The sequence below is a fragment of the Lytechinus variegatus genome, chromosome 8 (assembly GCF_018143015.1).
Source record: "Lytechinus variegatus isolate NC3 chromosome 8, Lvar_3.0, whole genome shotgun sequence".
Lineage (NCBI taxonomy): Eukaryota > Metazoa > Echinodermata > Echinoidea > Temnopleuroida > Toxopneustidae > Lytechinus > Lytechinus variegatus.
Window position 1 is genome coordinate 19,638,495 of NC_054747.1, and position 21,706 is coordinate 19,660,200.

The 21,706-nt window shown below is 35.5% G+C and overlaps 1 long non-coding RNA gene across 1 annotated transcript; it reads right to left on the reverse strand.

Moving 5' to 3' along the window:
* Window positions 1–774: 774 nt before the first annotated feature.
* On the reverse strand, window positions 775–6,258 carry LOC121420748. Its single transcript, XR_005970820.1, has 5 exons — window positions 5,994–6,258; window positions 3,927–4,094; window positions 3,238–3,399; window positions 2,380–2,527; window positions 775–1,401 (listed from the first exon to the last, which is right to left on the reverse strand). It is a non-coding gene; the product is annotated as an uncharacterized LOC121420748 (long non-coding RNA).
* Window positions 6,259–21,706: the final 15,448 nt, after the last annotated feature.

Below are 21,706 nucleotides of genomic sequence, written 5' to 3' on the forward strand. Positions count from 1 at the left end.
TGAGTGACATCATCGACCCTCTCATTTGGATGTAACTGGCTCGTTCAAGTAACTGTTTTGTTAAAAATAAGCAAAACTTTGAAATGTCATAACTTTCTTATTTTACATCCGATTTTGATGAAATTTTCAGCATTGTGCTTGTCTGATTTTTCTCTATTGATTCAAATGAACATTTTTGTGAGGTGGACTTGATCTTTAAAGGGATGGTCCGGGCTGAAAGTATGTAAAGCGTATTAAATAGAGTAGAATTCACTGAGCAAAATGCAGAAAATTTTATTAAAATCGGATAACAAATAACAAAGTTATTGAATTTTAAACTTTAGCAATATTTTGTGAAAACAGTCGTCATGAATATTCATCAGGTGGGCTGATGATATCACATCTCCACTTGTTCTTTTGTATTTTATTACATGAAATCAGGTTTATTCAAATTTTCTTCCACCAAGAACTAGAAAAAGTGGATAACTGATTTTGTGCATTAGATATTTATTGCTGCAACTTATTTCATTATAAGGGAGACATATTCACACAAGTATGAAATAATGAAACACATATGATTTTATTCAATAACATAAGAAAACAGAAAGTGGAGATGTGACATCATCAACCTACCTAATGAATAACAATGACAACTGTTTTCACAAAAAATTGCTGAACTTTAAACTTCAATAACTCTATTATTTGTTATCCGATTTTGATGAAATCTTCAGCGTTTTTCTCAATGAATTCTACTCTATGTATTCAGATACATGTATAAATATTTTCTAACCCGGACCATCCCTTTAAAACAACAAAATGGGCTTCTAATAGCCTGTCAAATAATTTGACACAGCCATCACCTGCCACTCTACTTTGATTATCACTAAACAGGCAGGAAATGTAAGGCTTTTCTTCATCTGCGCGCAAGGTAATCCTACTAACACGCACATCATAGATACCGATGCGCGTGTCAAACGTAAGACAGAAGCTGTGTCTGCTGCAGTTGTGCTGTGTTCAGTACTTTTCTATATCAATTCACGATGTGAATTGGCCTGCCTATTTAGTGATGATCAAAGTATAACATTTTGGTCTAACACGAAGAGGGTTCAGTTTGTACGGATTACTGATCAGACATAATAACTGATGCAAGTGAGCGCACTGGAGGTCTCACCTTGGATGGGTGCAACACCCCATATACGTAGGCTGCTAAATATTCATAATGGTGCCAAAACTTGGGCAAAGTGGACATCGAAACAGTAATGGGCTTTGAAGAGCCTGTCAAATCTATCAACAAAGGTATATCACCTGCCACAAGGACTTTTTTGGTCCAACACCAAGTAGTGTCGCTTGCTCTTCTTCAAAAGGAAAGGTTGGCTGAACATTTTCTCAGTTTCCAGTCGTCATCCTCAAATCAGTTCCTTCCTGAAATATTACAATTTTAAAGAAACCAGTAAAAACCATATCCATCATCTATTTCAGCAAAAAAAATATATCAGGCCTTGTCATTTGCAGCAAGCTTTCTATCACTCGGCTTAATTTGGTCTAATAACAGGAGGATAATATTCAGAGATGCCAGTCACTACTGTTAAAAACCTGAAATGCAAAAAACCCCAACCCTGTACGGTGAATCCTATTGAAGACTGGCATCTCTGAATATTGACATCATTCGCCTAGAGCTCCCCACACAATTTATTTACATATTCTGATCTGAAAACTTGATATTCTGAGCATTTTTGCTACCAATGATTAAGATGGGTATCTAAAAAAAAATAGATGCGAGCGCGAAGCTCGTGCTGAAAATTTTGATATTTCAATCTGAAAAAAATTGAATTTAATGGAAGTTTTTAATAAAGAACAAGATATATATCCAACAAAAAGACTATTGCCAATCGAAGGAGTTCTTTTGAGGTCTAAAAATGAAAAAGACTGTTACAATCGAAAGCTCAGCTAAGGCCACTAAAAAGGGTGCATTCAGAGTTCGAGTGATTTTGTTGGTCAACATCACACAGCGTTGGTCTCTTATGGATGCACACAGCTTGCCTAAGAGTTTAGGTCAAGCGATGAAATCACTGAAACTCTGAATACATATAAGATATCCAACTCACAAGACCCGCCAATTAAGTGTTGCAAGCTGTTCATTGTTATCTGACAAAGGCACAATTCACTCCAGTGAAAAAAAGTAAGTCTACTGCATTTGCACTACAAGATCTAATAAAAATTAAAACATGAAAAACAATCTCCTAATTATTCAATTTCAACAAAGTACACTCATGAAAATGCAAATATGGCTGGAATGCAAGTAAGTGACACAACATTCCTAAGTTGGATGCATATTTCATGTTTGATCACATCAGTGTTCCAATTTTGGCAGTTTTAATAACATAAAAAATGGCAGCTTACTGTCAGAAACTTCATCTTTCATGACCTGTTGTATTGTAGCATAATCCTCCTTGGCAGTGGTGATGATGTTCTCCCTGAAGGTAGTCCCCCATTTTTTCAGAAAATTCCCAGACTCCTCAGGATACATAAGTGCAAATTCAACATTGATCTGGAATAAAATAAAACACAAACTAATTAATACCACCGTTTCATGATTATCTGTGGATTCGCGCAAAATTCCTCTGCGAGAATCCAAATTTGATTTACGCAGGGTGCCGCAAACTTATATTCCTGCCTGGCCAAGGTAGAGATTGGGACAATGTAGCATGCTTGCACATCACAGGAGTGTGTTCGAATTGGAGACATGTTTTGTAGGCAGTCTCTGAAAAATGGAGAAGCCATGCCATAGTCTGACAATGGGAGGACCATGCATGTTTCAGCTAATGGTTAAAGTTTGGATCCTTAGGACCATGAAGTACCTTTCCAGCAATCGATTACTGTATTCCTTCGCAAGGAATCCCCTAAGTAAAATCCTCCACTCCTTTCACAACTTTTTGTGATGTGATAGTGCAGTGCGTCAAGTTAGCAACTCACACACTACCACGTGATTGGCTGCAAGAGTGCACAGCAAAAAACAGTGAGAGGTTCAATTTTGCATAACTTTTAATGAATGCAGTGGCTCTGCCTACTCTGCAAACATTTTGGAACGTGGTAGATTTTTTTAAAAGGTGAAATAATGATAAAGAAATTGTAGATGTCCACATTATATGATACAGATTTCTAAAGCACATTTACATCGGGGGGGGGGGGGGGTATAAACTGTATAATAAACTAATTGGCACATTCTACAGAACCATCTATCATGTCTATGTTTCTTACCAAGTTGGATAAATCCTTGTATCATGGATACAGGTCTATGAGCTCGATAACAGAGAGTTCCCCTTTGACCTGTGCCTGCCGATACTCATAAGTTCGCTGAAAGTATTCTCTTATTGCTGGTAAGTTTTCTTTGGTTGGGCTGGCATGCTTCATCCATTCAACCTACCAAGTCAAAATACGGTAGATATGAACCAATATAACTATAGGCGGGGAGACAAGCACTTATCATCTTCAGAATCACAAGGTAGTAAAGCATAATAAAAACTTAATTCTTACAGTTTGATGGATAGCATGGGGTTTATAAGTTAGAAGGGGAATCAGATTTACCATACAAAATTGTAATGATTGGTATTAAACATGAGTTGATTGATTTCCAAGTACCTAGGGTCAGCATATGCTTGGTAAAAATACTAGGTTTTCTGCAGCTGCATCTTTAGTAACTGAGTTATGAGATTTGGCTCTTAAAAAGAAGAATCCTGCAAAATGAATTTCCATTGGGCCAGGGTGAATATTCTTCAAGAAAATTGATGTTCTTAAATTGCTTTTGTGATTAGATCAATATCTTCCACAATCCCATTTCATTAGGTTTCAAAATCTTTAATAGCAAAGTGCAATATTATCAAGTGATAAAGCAGCTTTTTGGAAGAATATTCACCCCGCTACTGACCCTGTTGTTAAAAGGGGCTTACCATTTCCTTTGCACCAGTCTCTTCCAATAGTGCATCATCTATACCTGCTTCATCTTCTTTTTCATCGCTGGTCTTATTCGGTTTCCTCATTTTCTTCTGTTGCTGTGACATTCTGGAGTTTTTAAGACAAGTTTGGATGAACCCTTCTCCATCACAATAGAGCACTTCCTGTATTTACATTTAAAATGAATAAATGTCATTAATATGTTTAACTACCTTTTTTCCTTTACAAATTACAGATAAAACACTCCCTTCTTTTCTTTACTAAAAAGGCATTAATGAATAACATTTATGTTTGGGCTTTTGTGCCTCATATAGTATTCTAATAAATGGTTATTTTAGGTTGTTATTTGATCATAGTAAGGTAAAAAAAAGAGAACAGCATGGCACATTTGTTTTAATCTAACCAATGTGTCATGCTGCTCCACAACACACACAAATCACTTCATTACACACTAGTCTAGAGACATGTCACTCACAAGTGAGACTGCACGCATGCATATGTATGTGTAGCCCCGGGGGGGGGGGGCACTCAGTATATAATGCATAGTGGGTATGTGCCGCGGAGGGGACCCCCATTTTTACACACAAATTTCCGTTCCGAGGCATAGCATTTTTGTCTTATTGAGAAGAAAAAAACAAAGACAGCCGCTCCAATTAAGGCATAGCATTTTTTTTCTTATCGAGAAAAAAAAACAAAAACAAATTGAACCACTCCAAAGCTTCGCATATTTTTCGTTACGCCGTTCCGGTCGCATTGATCTGCTGCAATTTTGGTGAAAAGCGGCCACCGAGCGCTGTCCGACCATCGTCTCTGCGCTAGCGCACCCGGCGGAGGCCGCGCTAGCTGCATCATTCACGCATGCCCTTTCCCATGTTTCCATAGGGTTGCATACGCACGTACTCACACGCTGGCGATCCGTTCCAAGGACCCCCGTTTTCACAAAATTGTAGTTCAGAAGCCCGTTCCATGGACCCTCTTTTTTACAATAAGCCCGCTCCAAGGCCCCCGTTTTTTGTCTCGCCGGGGTGTAGCCCCTGGCCGGCCGGGACGCTGCCACGAACGCCAGTACAGTCAGTAAGCGTTCGGGCTGCCGCAGTAGTAGCTCATCATGTAGGAATGGGGGGTGCGTGTCGGGACAGGATAAAATTTGAAAATGAAACTGCCTTCTTATGATTAAACAAAAACTAGATCTACTGTAGACCAAAAAAAGCTTCGGTCTCTGTTTTGTTGGTTGTTCAGCTGAACTCTGTTGGCTTCACTCACCAAACACAGAGACCGAAGTTCTAGCGCAATCTGTACAGGGGACTCAATGGCCATATGTTTGTGTACTTAAGATTGGATAAAACGGGGAAGTGAATTTGTGCGACAGCCGAGGTAAGTCACTGATTTTGTTCCTTTTAAGAGGGAATATAAATTTTCATTTTGATTTTTGGTCGCATTAATTTTCAAAATTTTAATTCATTAAAAAATAAAGACAAAAATTGAAGCCAGGGCCCCGACGGGGGGATTTTGCATTGCACTGCTGAATAGCGAGCCGTCTGAAAAAAAAATGTTAAAAAACTCCTTGAAACAGACGGCTGCCAGCTGTCTAGATCTACTGTAGACCTAGATCTATGCGCTGTTTTCAATAACTATCCTAACTGTTCTACTTCTACTAGTTCTAGGATAACTTTGTTCTAAAACTTATAACTTAAGGCATTGCCTGTTATCAAATGACTATTGAAAATTGACTGCTGGCCGGATACACAACCCTGGTCGTCCGGACACACAACAAATTAATATACGGTACATCATGTCTAATCTAGATCTACGGTAGACGAGTCTAACCCAGTCCCAGGGAGCTCCTGCCCGCGAAGCGGGACGGAGCCGCTTGGCGGGCCGGAGCTCCCTGGCCTGGGTTAGGTAGAGTCTAACGCTAAGCGGCTTAGTTTAAGATTTAACATCACGTTGTCATTGACATTGGTGACACCAAAAGTGAACAAAGATTCTAATTTTCCGCGACTAATTACAATAAAGTAAATATCAACAAATTCATCATTATACATATATAACTTCGAGCATACCTTTTAATTTTGCAATAATGTCGGGAATAATGTCCTCCGGAACGCTTTTGGTCAAATATTCTTCCATCGCATCCCGGGATCGCAGCCATTATGAGAGAGAAATTATGGCGGCGGTGGAAATTTTGCTCTGGTCACGTGATTCCAATTCATCGCGATATGATTGGTTAAAGTTTTAAGTCTTTCCAAAAGAATTAAAACATCGATTGTTTTCGCGAAACCTCCGAGAAATTGTAAATCAAGGCATCACTAAAATAAGTCTTTACGACTTAAATGATTATAAGTCTCACATAAGGTTTAAATTTTAAGTCTCGGGAATTAAGAGAGTATCTATCCTTCTCTCTCTCTCCCCCCCCCCCCCCCTCTCTCTATATATATCGACCCCTCTGTCTCTTCCCGCCTCTCTCTATTTATCTATCTATCCATCCATCTCTCCCTCTTTCTCTCTTTCTATCTATCTATCCACCTCTCTCTCTCTCTCTCTTTCTATTTCTATCTATCTATCTATCTATCTGTCTATCTTGTCTCTATCTATTTATCAGTCTTCTATATCTATCTTTCGGCAGCTTCTAAGTGTATCAATCCATCAAACTTCAATTTGTCTTTCCATTATAAGTATCTGTTTATTTTGATTTTGTCTGTCATTCTATTCAATTAGTTAATAATTTATTTTTAGAAAAAAAAACTATCATAAACAACGCGACTACAAAAGCATGTTTGGATTTCACTCCTGACTGCCGCTGCGCGGCTCTCTCTGTACATGAAGTGCCGAGGAACTCTGTGCTCTGATCAGTAACTGTGCAAATTGCATGCGGTGGTGGACTCGCCTGTGTCGCACGCTGCATGCAACCAGCGACGTGTGTAGACTCTTCACTAGTCGCTTTTTGGCTACTTTTCCGGAAAATGCCTTCGCCAGGGTGTAAAACGGAAACGCGCGAGCCGCTGGCGAGCATCTACTGTGACCACTAGCTGGAGATATTCGAAATGCTGGGCCTACAATAGATTATGACATGGATAAGAAAGTGGTTTTTCAAACAAATCCAATACATATTTAGTGAGGAAAAACTTACTGAATTAAGGCTTAGATATAGATCATTACAGTCCATCGAATCGATATTACATCTAATGTGGATTATGGGTTGATCACTTGCAATTGATTCCATGGGCAGATCACCTTCTCAGCTGGAACCATTTCCTATGTGTAGATATGTACACAGCATTAAGCCAGTTCGTAGCTCCTTTCTGCGCATGATCTAAAGATTCGACGCATGATAAGAGGAAGGTCATTTGTACTAAAGTGACGATGCGGTTTAAAATCTAATGAGATAAGCACAAACTTTGATGTCTTGATTATTCATATATTCTTTTGAATTGTGGTTTTCATTTACATCCACAAAAAAAAACGCGTCCACGAACGACTGGTATTTCACAGTTTGCCAAGTGCATTGTGCAACATGCACTCAAAGTAGGAATGCAACAAATACCTTCCTATACTCATCCTGCTATGTAAGGCAAGCTTACGTAATTGTAATATCTTGCTTTCAAATCTACCTATCATAATGAAATGAAAGGTCATTTGACCAAAATTGTCCATGAAGTAACTACGAACTGGTCTATAGGCCTAGCCGTCTGAACACCATCCGAATTTGAGGTTTTTTTCTTTCGCTTGCTCCTACGAAAACGATATACCTCTAGCACACAATGGAATGGGCTTTACTTTCCCCAGAAATGGACGATAAGTTTCGAATTCTGGGGGGGGGGGGCATTTCCATTGACGAGGGAGACCAGGCACGACCATGAGGTTTCAAAAAGAGGGTCCAATTTTTAGTTCTCTCTATTCTTTTTTCCGCTCGCGATTACGCTCGCATTGTTTAGTTATATATGTATCATGTTCATGATTGTACAAAGTGCTTTAAATGTCTTTTTTTTTAGGTCTGAATGTCATTTTTTTTCTGCTCGCGCTTTGCACTCACATTATCAATGTAGGAATATACCCATTTACCCTTCTTTTTCATTATTTACATTAAAAAACATGAATAGACTTCCCGCTTGTAGGTCTAACTCATTTTTTCCCGCTCGTGCTTCGCGCTCGCATTATTTAGTTATATACCTTAAAATGTCAAAATATGTCTCCTTTTTTCTGGACTTTAATCTAAGGAATCTTTGCCAACTAATTTTTTATATTATTTGGAATTAATGCAGGATCATATTTTTTTATTAACTAAAACTAAATCTGCAAGATATTTAAGATAATTCGCTCTTTTCTTTACCTTTGTTTTATACCTGTAATAAAAAAATAATCAAATTTAGAATTGATCTCAGTAGTTATTTGTTGGATATTTATCTCACATTGTAACAACATAAAGTCATTTAGTTTAATATCTTGACGATTTGGATGGGTGGTGACATTGAACACACTCTCTCTCTCTTTCCCTCTTTCACACACACACTTACCATATGCTTGCTCACTCGCTCTCCAGTTTGGCAATTCTATAAGCATGACAGTGGGAATGATATTGATGTTCACCCAAACATGCAAACAATGAAACTATAATGTAATAATACAATCTTCTTTACATAGCTGTTCAGCTCTCATGCTTTGTATCAAACCATGGATGTACTACAAGCGGACCACCAATGTTCAATATACTTTACCTTATTCATAGTACAGCTTATTGTTATTTTCTTTTTTGTTTTCTGTGGATAGCTGAGCAATGGCAGACAAGTATGTTATCCATGTTTGTTTTGTCTCTCACTGAAGTATAATGATACTAAGAACTGGATGGTACTGCAGTATCAAGTCAAGGGGATCAGTTTTCTTTTTTCTATAAAAACAATTGCATATCAAAATATTTTAAGATATTACTCATTGTAAAACACCTATTGATCATGTTGATCAACGTGGGCAACACAAAAAAATATATTTCTCAATATCCTGTTTTCTTTAATTGCAAGTATGCCGAGTAATTACTGCTTGGCCTTTAAACATGTTAAAAAATGTATTTCTGCATTATCTTTTGTCTTGTTAGTTTTTTATCGCATTGTGTTTCATCTCTAAAGTCACTGTTTTTACGGGTCTAGACAGCATCGAAGGCAACCAGATTTCGAGAACGAAAAGAAAAACGAATATTTCACTTGACATCCCGTTCACTACAAACATGACAAGTATGCTAAAAAAGGGTACTATCGCTTCTCCTTTAATAATATGCTTAGTCTTTTCTCTTTCGTCTCTTTAGTCATCTTTCCGAGTCTGTCATCCCGGTTGTGAAGTCGAAAGGGACGCCGACGTCGGTAATTTGTGTCGTAGCCGTGATCGTCTTCTTGGTCATTGGCGGCTTCGTTTGTATAGCGATGCATATCTTTACACCAGGTAACATCTTTATAGAGAAAAGGGAGTTTTTGTTTTTACGACAGACGACGCCTTTTCGAACATAGAAAATGTATTGTCGAGTGCCCTTAATGACAAAGAACAACCAAGACGTCCTTGTCAAAAATTGGTGAATCGGAAAATTAAATATTTTTTCAAATGTTTTTGTCAACTCTGAAATTTTGGGCAAAACTGTTGTTCTGGTTTAGCAATTTTTGACAAAGACATCCTGTTCTTTGTCACTTGATGGGTATTTTCGATACATTTACTGCGTTCTTAAATCATTTCCCGTCGTACTTGCGAAAACTTACTATTAGGAGGGACGAAGAAGAATGATAAGACAGAGGTACAACTGGAGAGAGAGAGAGGGGGTGATGGGCGGGCGGGCGGGCGGGCGGGGTAGATGGAAGGCTGGTAATGATTTGTTCATGGCTAGAAAGAATCACTTTGAGCTTTCATGTTCTTTCTACGATTTATTTTGGGAAATGTGTTGCCATTACAAAAGTCCTGAACAAAATTATTGCACTTAAAGGACCCTGGCATTCAATATATGACAAACCATTCAAGGTGCAAGTTTGAATAAAATGCAAACACACATGTACATCTCCAATTTTCCAAAACCCCAGTCTAAAACCAGCCGTTTGGCCTTTATTCCTATTTATTATTACCAAATATTATTTTCTTAATATCACGTATGGCATTTTCTTAACGCAAATATAAAGCACTCAAAGAATCATTTGCGATATCAGCCGAAGGCAATTCTTGTTATAAATGGATATTATTCACAATAGGGCTTATAATTGTTGTCTTACGTCAGCATACGTCATCACGTTGTGAACATTACAATGGCCTTCCTAAAAAAAAGATTGTGTATTATTTATATGAATAACCAAAACAGAGGAATAAAAAAAAACGCGCATACACTTTTAATATGTCTCTAAACAAATCTTCATGACAATAAAAAAATCTTTCAATGAATGGAATTGCAACACGTGTAATATATGGAAAATGGGATGGTTTTTCCGGTCACTTTGTCTTTCTCGTATTTATCGCAATAAATAAAGATTTTCAAGGCCAATGTTTTCATGGTTTCATAACGAGAAATTATTTATGAGATATATCCCGGAATTCATATAAATTCCAATTAACCGATTACCAATGGCTTAACTCGTCGTCTTTGCCCTAGTCCGCGTCCCATCGACAGTGATCGACGAACCCGTGCGCGACCACGGAGTACAGGCAGCATTGGTAGTAGTCCAGTTTGGACCTTGTTGTTTGGAAGTGCCCTTTCCCCAAAGCTAACATAGAGGGCACATGTCTCCCAATCTCTAATCAGCGCCAAACCACTCATCTTAGTGGTTTGGCGCTGATTAGAGATTGGGCACTTCCAAACAACAAGGTCCAAACTGGACTACATTGGTAGTGATTCCAGGAGAAGAGATCCCTGGTGAAGCATACCTCCCTCTTACGGAGAGGATCCAGCATCAGTCTCCCTTAAGGCTGTGGGTCGCTCTGACTACAGACTACTTGGAGAATCGGCCGTTCCTCCAGAGGTGAATCTGTGATTCCATTCATGGGCGGAAATTCCAGGGGGACAGGGGGACGCCCCCCCCCCCTCTACTCAAAATAGAAGAGGGGACACAATATGAGTTTTTGTGATGAAAAGAAATACATAATTCAAAATTGAAATAAAACATGCATTTTGGACGAGATAACCTTAATTTTGGGTTGGAATCACGCTGTTACATAAATCGCCAACAATAGAGATATCATATTTCAGCTCATTTGGCTCTCAAAATTATTCATAATTGTGTAGGAAATATAAATAGATGATTGTCTTCACCATCGATGAATCAGGAAAGAACACGGTGAACATAAGAAACACACAACTTAATAAAAAAAATATTGACACTTTTGGCTTCCCATAATTTTAGTACAGAGTTAGACTATGGTCTAAGTTAAACCCGACTTTAGAATACAGGCCAATGTAACTCCGATCTTCTTTGACATAATTCCCCGAATTCTTTGTACAGTGCGTATCAAAAAAAAGTTTACACTTTGAAAAAGCCCTTGGAATTAAAAAAGACACAACATGTGGGTAAATTTTTCACATATAATTTTGGGTTTGGGTCTCGTCTATCCAATGAAAGTAAAAGTTTTGTCAGAAATTTACACTTGAGTGAGCGCTGTGCATTTTTGTAAAGCTCGCAGAATCTGTTTGCGCAGAAATGCTCATTTTCACGCTATGTCAAAGGGGAAGGGCGAAATTAAACTTGCTTTGTGAAACATTTCTCATCCATTTCCCTTGCACTTTTAGTCAATTGAAACAATTTTGCCACCCAAATTGAAATGTCAACACTCAGTAAGCAGAACCTTTACCCTATTTGAGGACATAACTGAATCTGAACAAAAGTTTTTATCAGACATCTCCAGCATTTTTTATCATTGAAAGTGGGTTTACATTTCATTTTTCATTTAATACTTGTTTCTCTATGCTTTTCCCAAGCTTGGCAATGATTAGCAAAATGAAAATCAAGCTTAAGCCATTCCTCGTAAATCATAGCTCAGTGTAAAGCAAATATCGTCACCGTGGCCTCGGTGTGTGGGGGAGTGGGGTGAGGCGAAATGCACTCTTTGAAGTGTTTATGGGCAAGGTAACAAGTCAAAAAGGTTAAAAGATATCTTCAAATCAAATTTACTAGATAAATTCCACTTTTTCTTCATGTTTAAGTTGTACTTTTATTCGCATAACTATTTCAAAGTTCTGCGCAAATCATTTTTCGCTAACTTTTCAAAAGTGGTGCTCACTCAAGCGGAAATATTTTTCGACAGTTATATCGTCATTTTGCTTTAATGGATCTGTACTAATGTTAAAATGTGGAAAAATCCTCAGGATGATACAAATGTAAAATTTTACAGGGTTTTTTTCAAAGTGTAAACTTTTTTTTGATACGCACTGTATAATGATCTACGCTTTATCTATTTCCACATTCAGTTCATTTTGTTCTGCTCTATACTATTACGAATTTACGATATTCCACGGATTATACCTGCCATGCACAATGTTGAATATACGCCGTATAAAGTGGCTCGATTAAAATAGTTTTAATATTAAAATACATCAGGTGTGAATAATTGAAATAACAACAATAAATGTAAAGCATTGATATCATGTTTTTACAGCAACATTCACGAGATTCTCATTTTAATTTATTTACTTTGCACTACTTAGCGAGATCGGCTCTGCTATTTGAAAATGTTTTTAAACATTTGAAAGAAGGGCTCACTTTTTTGTGGTATGTAGTATGTTTTGTGGGCGGTCGAACCCCTTTTTAATCAAAATATAACTGGTTTATTTTATAAAGATATCTCTCAAAGTAAACAATTCCATAGTCGACCTTGTAAGGTCTGGTATGCCGGCTAACACAGCGATGTTTTTGCAGGCAAGACTTTTCTCAAAGCATGTCGCTAGGCTGACACGAATTATGCTCCGTTTTGTATATTTCGAGTTGTACGGCATAGTTCTTTTATTGGAACTGATGGAGCTATCCCGAATCGATATGACGTTAGCATTACTGCATTATTATCATTACTTTATTAATATTTCATTATTATTATTTATCATTATTATCATTATTACCTTTTATATTATCATCAATATTATCATTATTATTATCATTATCATCATTATTATCAATATTATATATCATTGTTATAATAATAGCAATCCTCGTTATTGTTATTTTCATCATTATCATTCTGTCATCCTTGGACAGGTGTGTTTTTGCAGAGTTATGTCAACAGTAATCCGTCTACTGCACGAGGGTTAATGTAATGGGGTTCATACCTAACCGGGGCTTCGGCTGATCTGGCTGCCTTCCCAACCCCTATCATGCATCTGAGTGGGGATCTAGATGGTCAACTTAGGATCACGAGAGTCGAAAAACCATTCAGGTATGGTCTGCGTAACAGGAGGTGTGAGCGATAGCCCCATCTCCGGATTTTTTCCTTCAAAGAGTGAAATAAAAGAGGAGGTAAAAACACCATAAAGGTTCCCTAGAACAACCAAGGTACTATTAAAGATTTTCATACACGTTTATTACAAAATAGTAAATTGATTGCCGCAAAAATAAATTTATCAATACAACGTAATTCGTTCACGTCTAGAATATTCATGTATAGCATGGGATCCCTATAGAATAAAATACAAAGATATGATTGAACGCATCCAAAAACGTTACGTCAGGATGATGTCCAAAGATTGGACTTCAAACTAAAACGGTTTAAAATGAACTTATTAGAGAAAAGACGTAAATACCATCGGCTTGTTTTTTATTATAAAATTGTTTACAACTTGATTAATGTAGGAGAAGTGAATAGGTGCACACGAGCAAATAGAATAGGAAGAAATTATAACACTTATAAGATGAATGATCCATTTGCTAGTAAAGATTATTACATGAAGTCCTTCTATCCTCAAACAATTAATGAATGGAATCATCTCCCACAAATAGTAGTTAGCAATCAATCACTTCATAAATTTAAATCAGCTTTGTTAAAATATCTCCAATTAGACACCTGAATTATCATTATGTAATTTAGTATACTTTGAAGAAATATTTATAGACTCCCTGCTGTAGTTTCATTTTCGCATGATTTTTTTTATATTCTGCCTATTTGTATTTCCTATCTAATGTTGTTGATTATGTATTGTTTTATATTCTGGGATTTTCTGATTTTCATTTTGATGATATATTGGCTATGTTTCTATGTCATCTCTGACTACCATTGTTCTGAAAATAACTTGAATGAGAAATACATTATACCAAACGAATATTTTAAGGGAAATCAAAAGAAATGACGAAATATATATGTATATATATATCCACTTGGTATGGGATTGGCTGATGTTTCCGAAAGTGCTCAATTCAATGCCGATGCAGAGCAATATATATATATATATATATATATATATATATATATATATATATATATATATATATATATATATATATATATATATATATATAATCATACCTCGGTCAGCTCGGTGTACTACAGTCGGTTTCACGCTTTCGGTGATCTCCAAGCAGACTCACAAGGTTATGCTATAACCTTGTTCTGAGTTACATCTCCATGTGTGGCAAAATAATGGCGGCAATGTTTGGCTTAATTTCTCTTTTTATATGTGACAAATGTTTGATTTTCCTACACTTTCAGTTTTCATTACATCTATTAATCATATAACTTGGTTATTATGTAAATTTAATTCTTTAAATTTTTTTCTTGATTAGATATAGAGCTGAAAAATGAAAATTTTCTTGCTATATTACTTTTCACCAATAGAGGGCGTACATAAAAATGTGCCCAAAATTCAAGTTTTTGAGCGCTCTGGTGAATACAAAAATTATTCCCAAGTTACTAATGAAAAATAGATTGCAACTGTATGGAAATCAGCAATTTTTGTCACAAAAGTGATATTTTAATGATTTTTCAAAGTGTGTGCTATGTACAGCATTTTCATACCATAGTCCTACCTGTAGATTCCCCACAGGCAGGATGGTTGCAGTGAACAAGTGGGCAGACTGATGGTTTGACGACTTGGTTGTGTCTGCGTGCTGCGATGGGTCGTCACACCTGATTGGATTTATGGGGGGGGGGGGGTCTTAGTCGGTGTCTTTGCCGGTACTTTGATATTATTTTTGACCTTTTGTTGAGGTACTTTGATATTATTTTTGACCTTTTGTTGAGGTACTTTTTGTTATTGGTGATAATGATATACTTCTCATCTAGGCAGAGATTACAGAGCTCTCTCTTTCTTAGGTTAATGTTAGAGTCCTCCTCTATCCGCCACGTTAATTGAAATTTAGTGTTTGCTTCAATTAGTTTCCCTATATACTTAGAGAGTTGAGTTTAATACTTGCATTCTTCATGTTTCATTGATTTGATGTGATTCCCTTTTCTGTCTTTAAAAGTACCCCACTCAAGATAATAGTAGCACTTTCCCTCGTTTTCGTGTGAATGTAGGATGCTGGCTTTGTAGACGAGGGTCGCCTTTCTAAACATATCCTTTGCTGTTGGTACTGCGGCAATGACGGCAATTACATTTCTGAAATATATATATATTATGTATATATATATATATATATATATATATATATATATATATATATATATATATATATATATATGTATAATCTGCAGTTATTTCCGTCATTTATTGCATCTATCTATGGAAATTATACAATGAAAAGTGTCGATGTCGTACCTTTTATATGTATACAATATTCTCCCTAAAAAGAAATAGAAAATGAGAATACTGTAAAACTTTTTTTTACCGGCAGGGAATCAGAAACACTGCAGACCGAGGACCCAGCAGCTCTCGCAACTAAACCGGTGATTGTCATGGAGGGAGTGAATCACTTTTAGTTCGCTTCTGGAGAAGTTCCTCGAGATGTTGTTGAGAGAGATATTCCCCCTGAGCTTACTGCTACTGAAGCCTGGTCATTGTTGGCAGAGGTAAGAAAGTTATAATTATAAGAATATTTTCTGTAAAGATTATTCAAAGAAAGACAATTCGCCTCGAAGGAAAAATACAGCATTAATTGCGTTAAGCGAGAACCAAAATGGGAATTAGTCAATTATTATTATTATTATTCAATGATTAAAACATTTTCTTATTTGATATCCATTTTGTTTCTGGTTTTACTTGGTTTAATTCACAAAGTATCGTGACATTTGTCCCAATACGGAAATGCAGCTCTTTTGGTCAGCTATTCGAGCTTAACGATTTCCTTAAGCTTGATAGAGCTCAGAGAGCTCAACTACATGGGACTATACCAACGTGTAGAGCACTCTTCGTACGCACACGCATGCGCACACGCAATAAACCTTTATATACATGCACATGCACTAATTATGTTAATGCCTTTTTTGCCCCAAAAAGGGCCGAAAGGCGTTCTTTCAATAAAGTTCAAAGAAAAATAATATGGAACTTTGTGCGTGCTCAACTTTTCGAAATACTTTTTTTTTGCCTTAAAAGATCGCGTTATGCTGAGGGCCAAGGGAACGATGTTTTCAGTGGAGGTGGTGACATGTGCTGAAATCTCTCCTCAAAAGTGAGAGGAACACAATTGAGTTTTCTATTGTTCTTTTATACATATGCAAGGGCATCCCTACACACAATCAAATGCACACAAACCCTTACACACAATATATTCATACATACATACATAGATATGTAATTATACATACATACATGTATATAAAATATATACATACATAATATAGCAGTCACATCTTAGCTTTATTCTCATTAAAGAACATAGTTAAATAGAGCAAACACGAAGCGCGAGCAATTTTTTTGTATTTCATGTATTTTTCCTGAAAATTTAACAATTTGAGCAATGTATGTAATGCTGAACAAGATGCGTATGTAACAAATAATTACTGCGAGCGCGAGCAGATGCTTTTTTATATACGTCCTTGCCTGTTAGAAAAGGGACCTGATACACTGTTTGCAGTAACCCATGAAGACAATACATATTTCGACATTCAAATAATGCGAGCGCGAAGCGTGAGCTGAAAATTTTGACATTCCAACAAAAAAAGTGGACATTCTAAGCTCTTTTTGTAGTCGTGAACATGATAGGTATATAGCTTTGCAATCGATGAGAAATCGAAGCGTGAGCGTAAACAAAATTGAGATTTCAGACCCTAAAAACGAGACTTTCTAAGCGCTTTTCTAATCATGAACATGATAGGTACATAACAATAAAGTTGATGTGAGTGCGAAGCACGAACGGAGATATAATTGAGATTTCAGACCTTAAAACGGGACACTTTACTTATGTAAGTAAATCAGGAAAAAATACGGGTGACTGGGTATCTTATTCATTGATAAATGAGCGCGAAACCCGATCACAAAGTTGTTTATACTCTGATATGAAACTTTATAATTTAAGCACGTTTTTGTTTTTTAACTGCATATATGAATAAACATGCAAGAGAATGTTTAGATTTACACCTAGAACTCTGTAAAAAAAATAAGTCCTAATTTAGCCCTTATAATGCTTGTATAGTGACTACACTACGAGTGCAGGCGATTCACCAAACGACTCAGTAAATTTATGTTAGAAATTACGATTTTGTTTCTGTAGAATACAGAGGAATTATTTAATTCCTAATCTAAATTACGCTTTTGCTCATTGTTTTACAGAGCAATTTTATAATCTGAATAAATTATGATTTTGATAGCTGATACTGAAATGGAAGATAATTCGACAGTTCCTTAGCAATGAAGGGGAAATATGTTTTACACAGTCGAGTACTAAACCAAATTATAATTTCAATTCGATGTAGAATATTATATACATTAATGCAGTATACTAAACATAATTTACACAGAGGGAAATTATATCCTGCAAAGTAATGTTATTCACAATACCAGAATTTGTATGAAATCGATAACGCAATAATGAAAATTATGTTTTGTGTAGCAAAGCAATTCATACTGAAAGAAATAATATGCGATCGATGGGCGACTGTTCTCGCTGAGTGATTTATACTGAAACAAGTAATATCAAGATACGAAAAGTAAACGGGCCATTTGCATACATAATTTGGACTATAGGAAATTATGTGTTATATACCAATGTAATTCATACTGAGAAAAATTATATGCGATTGATAATAATGCACTGTTCTCACCTAGTAATTCGTACTGACACAAATTATATTAACATACGAGAACTGACGAGCCTTATGCATACATAATTTGCATTAAGGAGAATTATAATCTATAGGAAAGTAATTCACACTGTAGGAAATTATATGAGATCGATTATGCGTTGTTCCATCTGAGTAATTTGTACTGACACAAATTATATTAAGATAGAAGTGAACAAGCCTTATGCATACATAATTTGCACTATTAGAAATTATGTTATATAGCAAAGTAATTCACACTGTAGGAAATTACATGCGATCGTTTGTGCGTTGTTCCATCTGAGTAATTTGAACTGACACAAATTATATTAAGATACGAAAAGTGAACGAGCCTTATGCATACATAATTTGAACTGAGGAAAATTATGTTATATAGCAAAGTAATTCACACTGTAGAAAATTATATGAGATCGATTATGCGTTGTTCCATCTGAGTATTTTGTACTGACACAAATTATATTAAGATACGAGAAGTGAACAAGCCTTATGCATACATAATTTGAACTGAGGAAAATTATGTTATATAGCAAAGTAATTCACACTGTAGGAAATTACATGCGATCGTTTGTGCGTTGTTCCATCTGAGTAATTTGAACTGACACAAATTATATTAAGATACGAAAAGTGAACGAGCCTTATGCATACATAATTTGAACTGAGGAAAATTATGTTACATAGCAAAGTAATTTACACTGTAGGAAATTACATGCGATCGATTATGCGTTGTTCCATCTGAGTAATTTGTACTGACACAAATTATATTAAGATAGGAGAAGTTAACGAGCCTTATTCATACATACATGTAATTTGCATTAAGGAGAAAGGAAAGTAATTCACACTGTAGGAAATTATATGTGATCGATAATGTTCTGTTCTCACTGAGTAATTCGTACAGACACAAATTATATTAAGATACAAGAAGATTAGAGCCTTATGCATACATAATTTGCACTTATTGAAATTATGTGTTACATAGCAAGGTAATTCATACTGAAAGAAATTATATGCGCTCAATAATAATGCACTGTTCTCACTTAGTAATTCGTACTGACACAAATTATATTAAGATACGAGAAGTGAACGAGCCTTATTCATACATAATTTGCACTGAGGAAAATTATGTTATATAGCAAAGTAATTCACACTGTACGAAATTACATGCCATCGTTTATGCGTTGTTCCAACTGAGTAATTTGTACTGACACAAATTATATTAAGATACGAGAAGTGAACGAGCCTATGCATACATAATTTGCACTATTAGAAATTATGTGTTATATACTAATGTAATTCATACTGAAAGAAATTATATTCGATCAATAATAATGCACTGTTCTCACTTAGTAATTCGTACTGACACAAATTATATTAAGATACGAGAAGTGAACGAGCCTTATTCATACATAATTTGCACTGAGGAAAATTATGTTATATAGCAAAGTAATTCACACTGTAAGAAATTACATGCGATCGTTTATGCGTTGTTCCAACTGAGTAATTTGTACTTACACAAATTATATTAAGATACGAGAAGTGAACGAGCCTATGCATACATAATTTGCACTATTAGAAATTATGTGTTATATACTAATGTAATTCATACTGAAAGAAATTATATTCGATCAATGATAATGCACTGTTCTCACTTAGTAATTCGTACTGACACAAATTATATTAAGATACGAAAAGTGAACGAGCCTTATGCATACATAATTTGAACTGAGGAAAAATATGTTATATAGCAAAGTAATTCACACTGTAGGAAATTACATGCGATCGTTTGTGCGTTGTTCCATCTGAGTAATTTGAACTGACACAAATTATATTAAGATAGGAGAAGTGAACAAGCCTTATGCATACATAATTTGCACTATTGGAAATTATATGTTATATACCAATGTAATTCATACTGAATAAAATTATATGCGATCAATAATAATGCACTGTTCTCACTAAGTAATTCGTACTGACACAAATTATATTAAGATACGAGAAGTGAACGAGCCTTATTCATACATAATTTGCACTGAGGAAAATTATGTTATATAGCAAAGTAATTCACACTGTACGAAATTACATGCCATCGTTTATGCGTTGTTCCAACTGAGTAATTTGTACTGACACAAATTATATTAAGATACGAGAAGTGAACGAGCCTATGCATACATAATTTGCACTATTAGAAATTATGTGTTATATACTAATGTAATTCATACTGAAAGAAATTATATTCGATCAATGATAATGCACTGTTCTCACTTAGTAATTCGTACTGACACAAATTATATTAAGATACGAAAAGTGAACGAGCCTTATGCATACATAATTTGAACTGAGGAAAATTATGTTATATAGCAAAGTAATTCACACTGTAGGAAATTACATGCGATCGTTTGTGCGTTGTTCCATCTGAGTAATTTGAACTGACACAAATTATATTAAGATAGGAGAAGTGAACAAGCCTTATGCATACATAATTTGCACTATTGGAAATTATATGTTATATACCAATGTAATTCATACTGAATAAAATTATATGCGATCAATAATAATGCACTGTTCTCACTAAGTAATTCGTACTGACACAAATTATATTAAGATACGAGAAATGAACGAGCCTTATGCATACATAATTTGCACTGAGGAAAATTATGTTACATAGCAAAGTAATTCACACTGTAGGAAATTACATGCGATCGATTATGCGTTGTTCCATCTGAGTAATTCGTACTGACACAAATTATATTAAGATACGAGAAGTTAACGAGCCTTATTCATACATACATGTAATTTGCATTAAGGAGAAAGGAAAGTAATTCACACTGTAGAAAATTATATGAGATCGATTATGCGTTGTTCCATCTGAGTAATTTGTACTGACACAAATTATATTAAGATACGAGAAGTGAAAAAGCCTTATGCATACATAATTTGCACTTTGGGAAATTGTGTGTTATATACCAATGTAATTCATACTGAAAGAAATTATATGCGATTGATAATAATGCACTGTTCTCACTTAGTAATTTGTACTGACACAAATTATATTAAGATACGAAAAGTGAACGAGCCTTATGCATACATAATTTGCACTGAGGAAAATTATTTTATATAGCAAAGTAATTCACACTCTAGGAAATTACATGCGATCGATTATGCGTTGTTCCATCTGAGTAATTTGTACTGACACAAATTATATTTAGATACTAGAAGTGAACGAGCCTTATGCATACATAATTTGCACTTTGGGAAATTGTGTGTTATATACCAATGTAATTCATACTGAAAGAAATTATATGCGATTGATAATAATGCACTGTTCTCACTTAGTAATTTGTACTGACACAAATTATATTAAGATACGAAAAGTGAACGAGCCTAATGCATACATAATTTGCATTGAGGAAAATTATTTTATATAGCAAACTAATTCACACTGTAGGAAATTATATGAGATCGATTATGCGTTGTTCCATCTGAGTAATTTGTACTGACACAAATTATATTAAGATACAAGAAGATAACGAGCCTTGTGCATACATAATTTGCACTTATTGAAATTATGTGTTACATAGCAAGGTAATTCATAATGAAAGAAATTATATGCGATTGATAATGCACT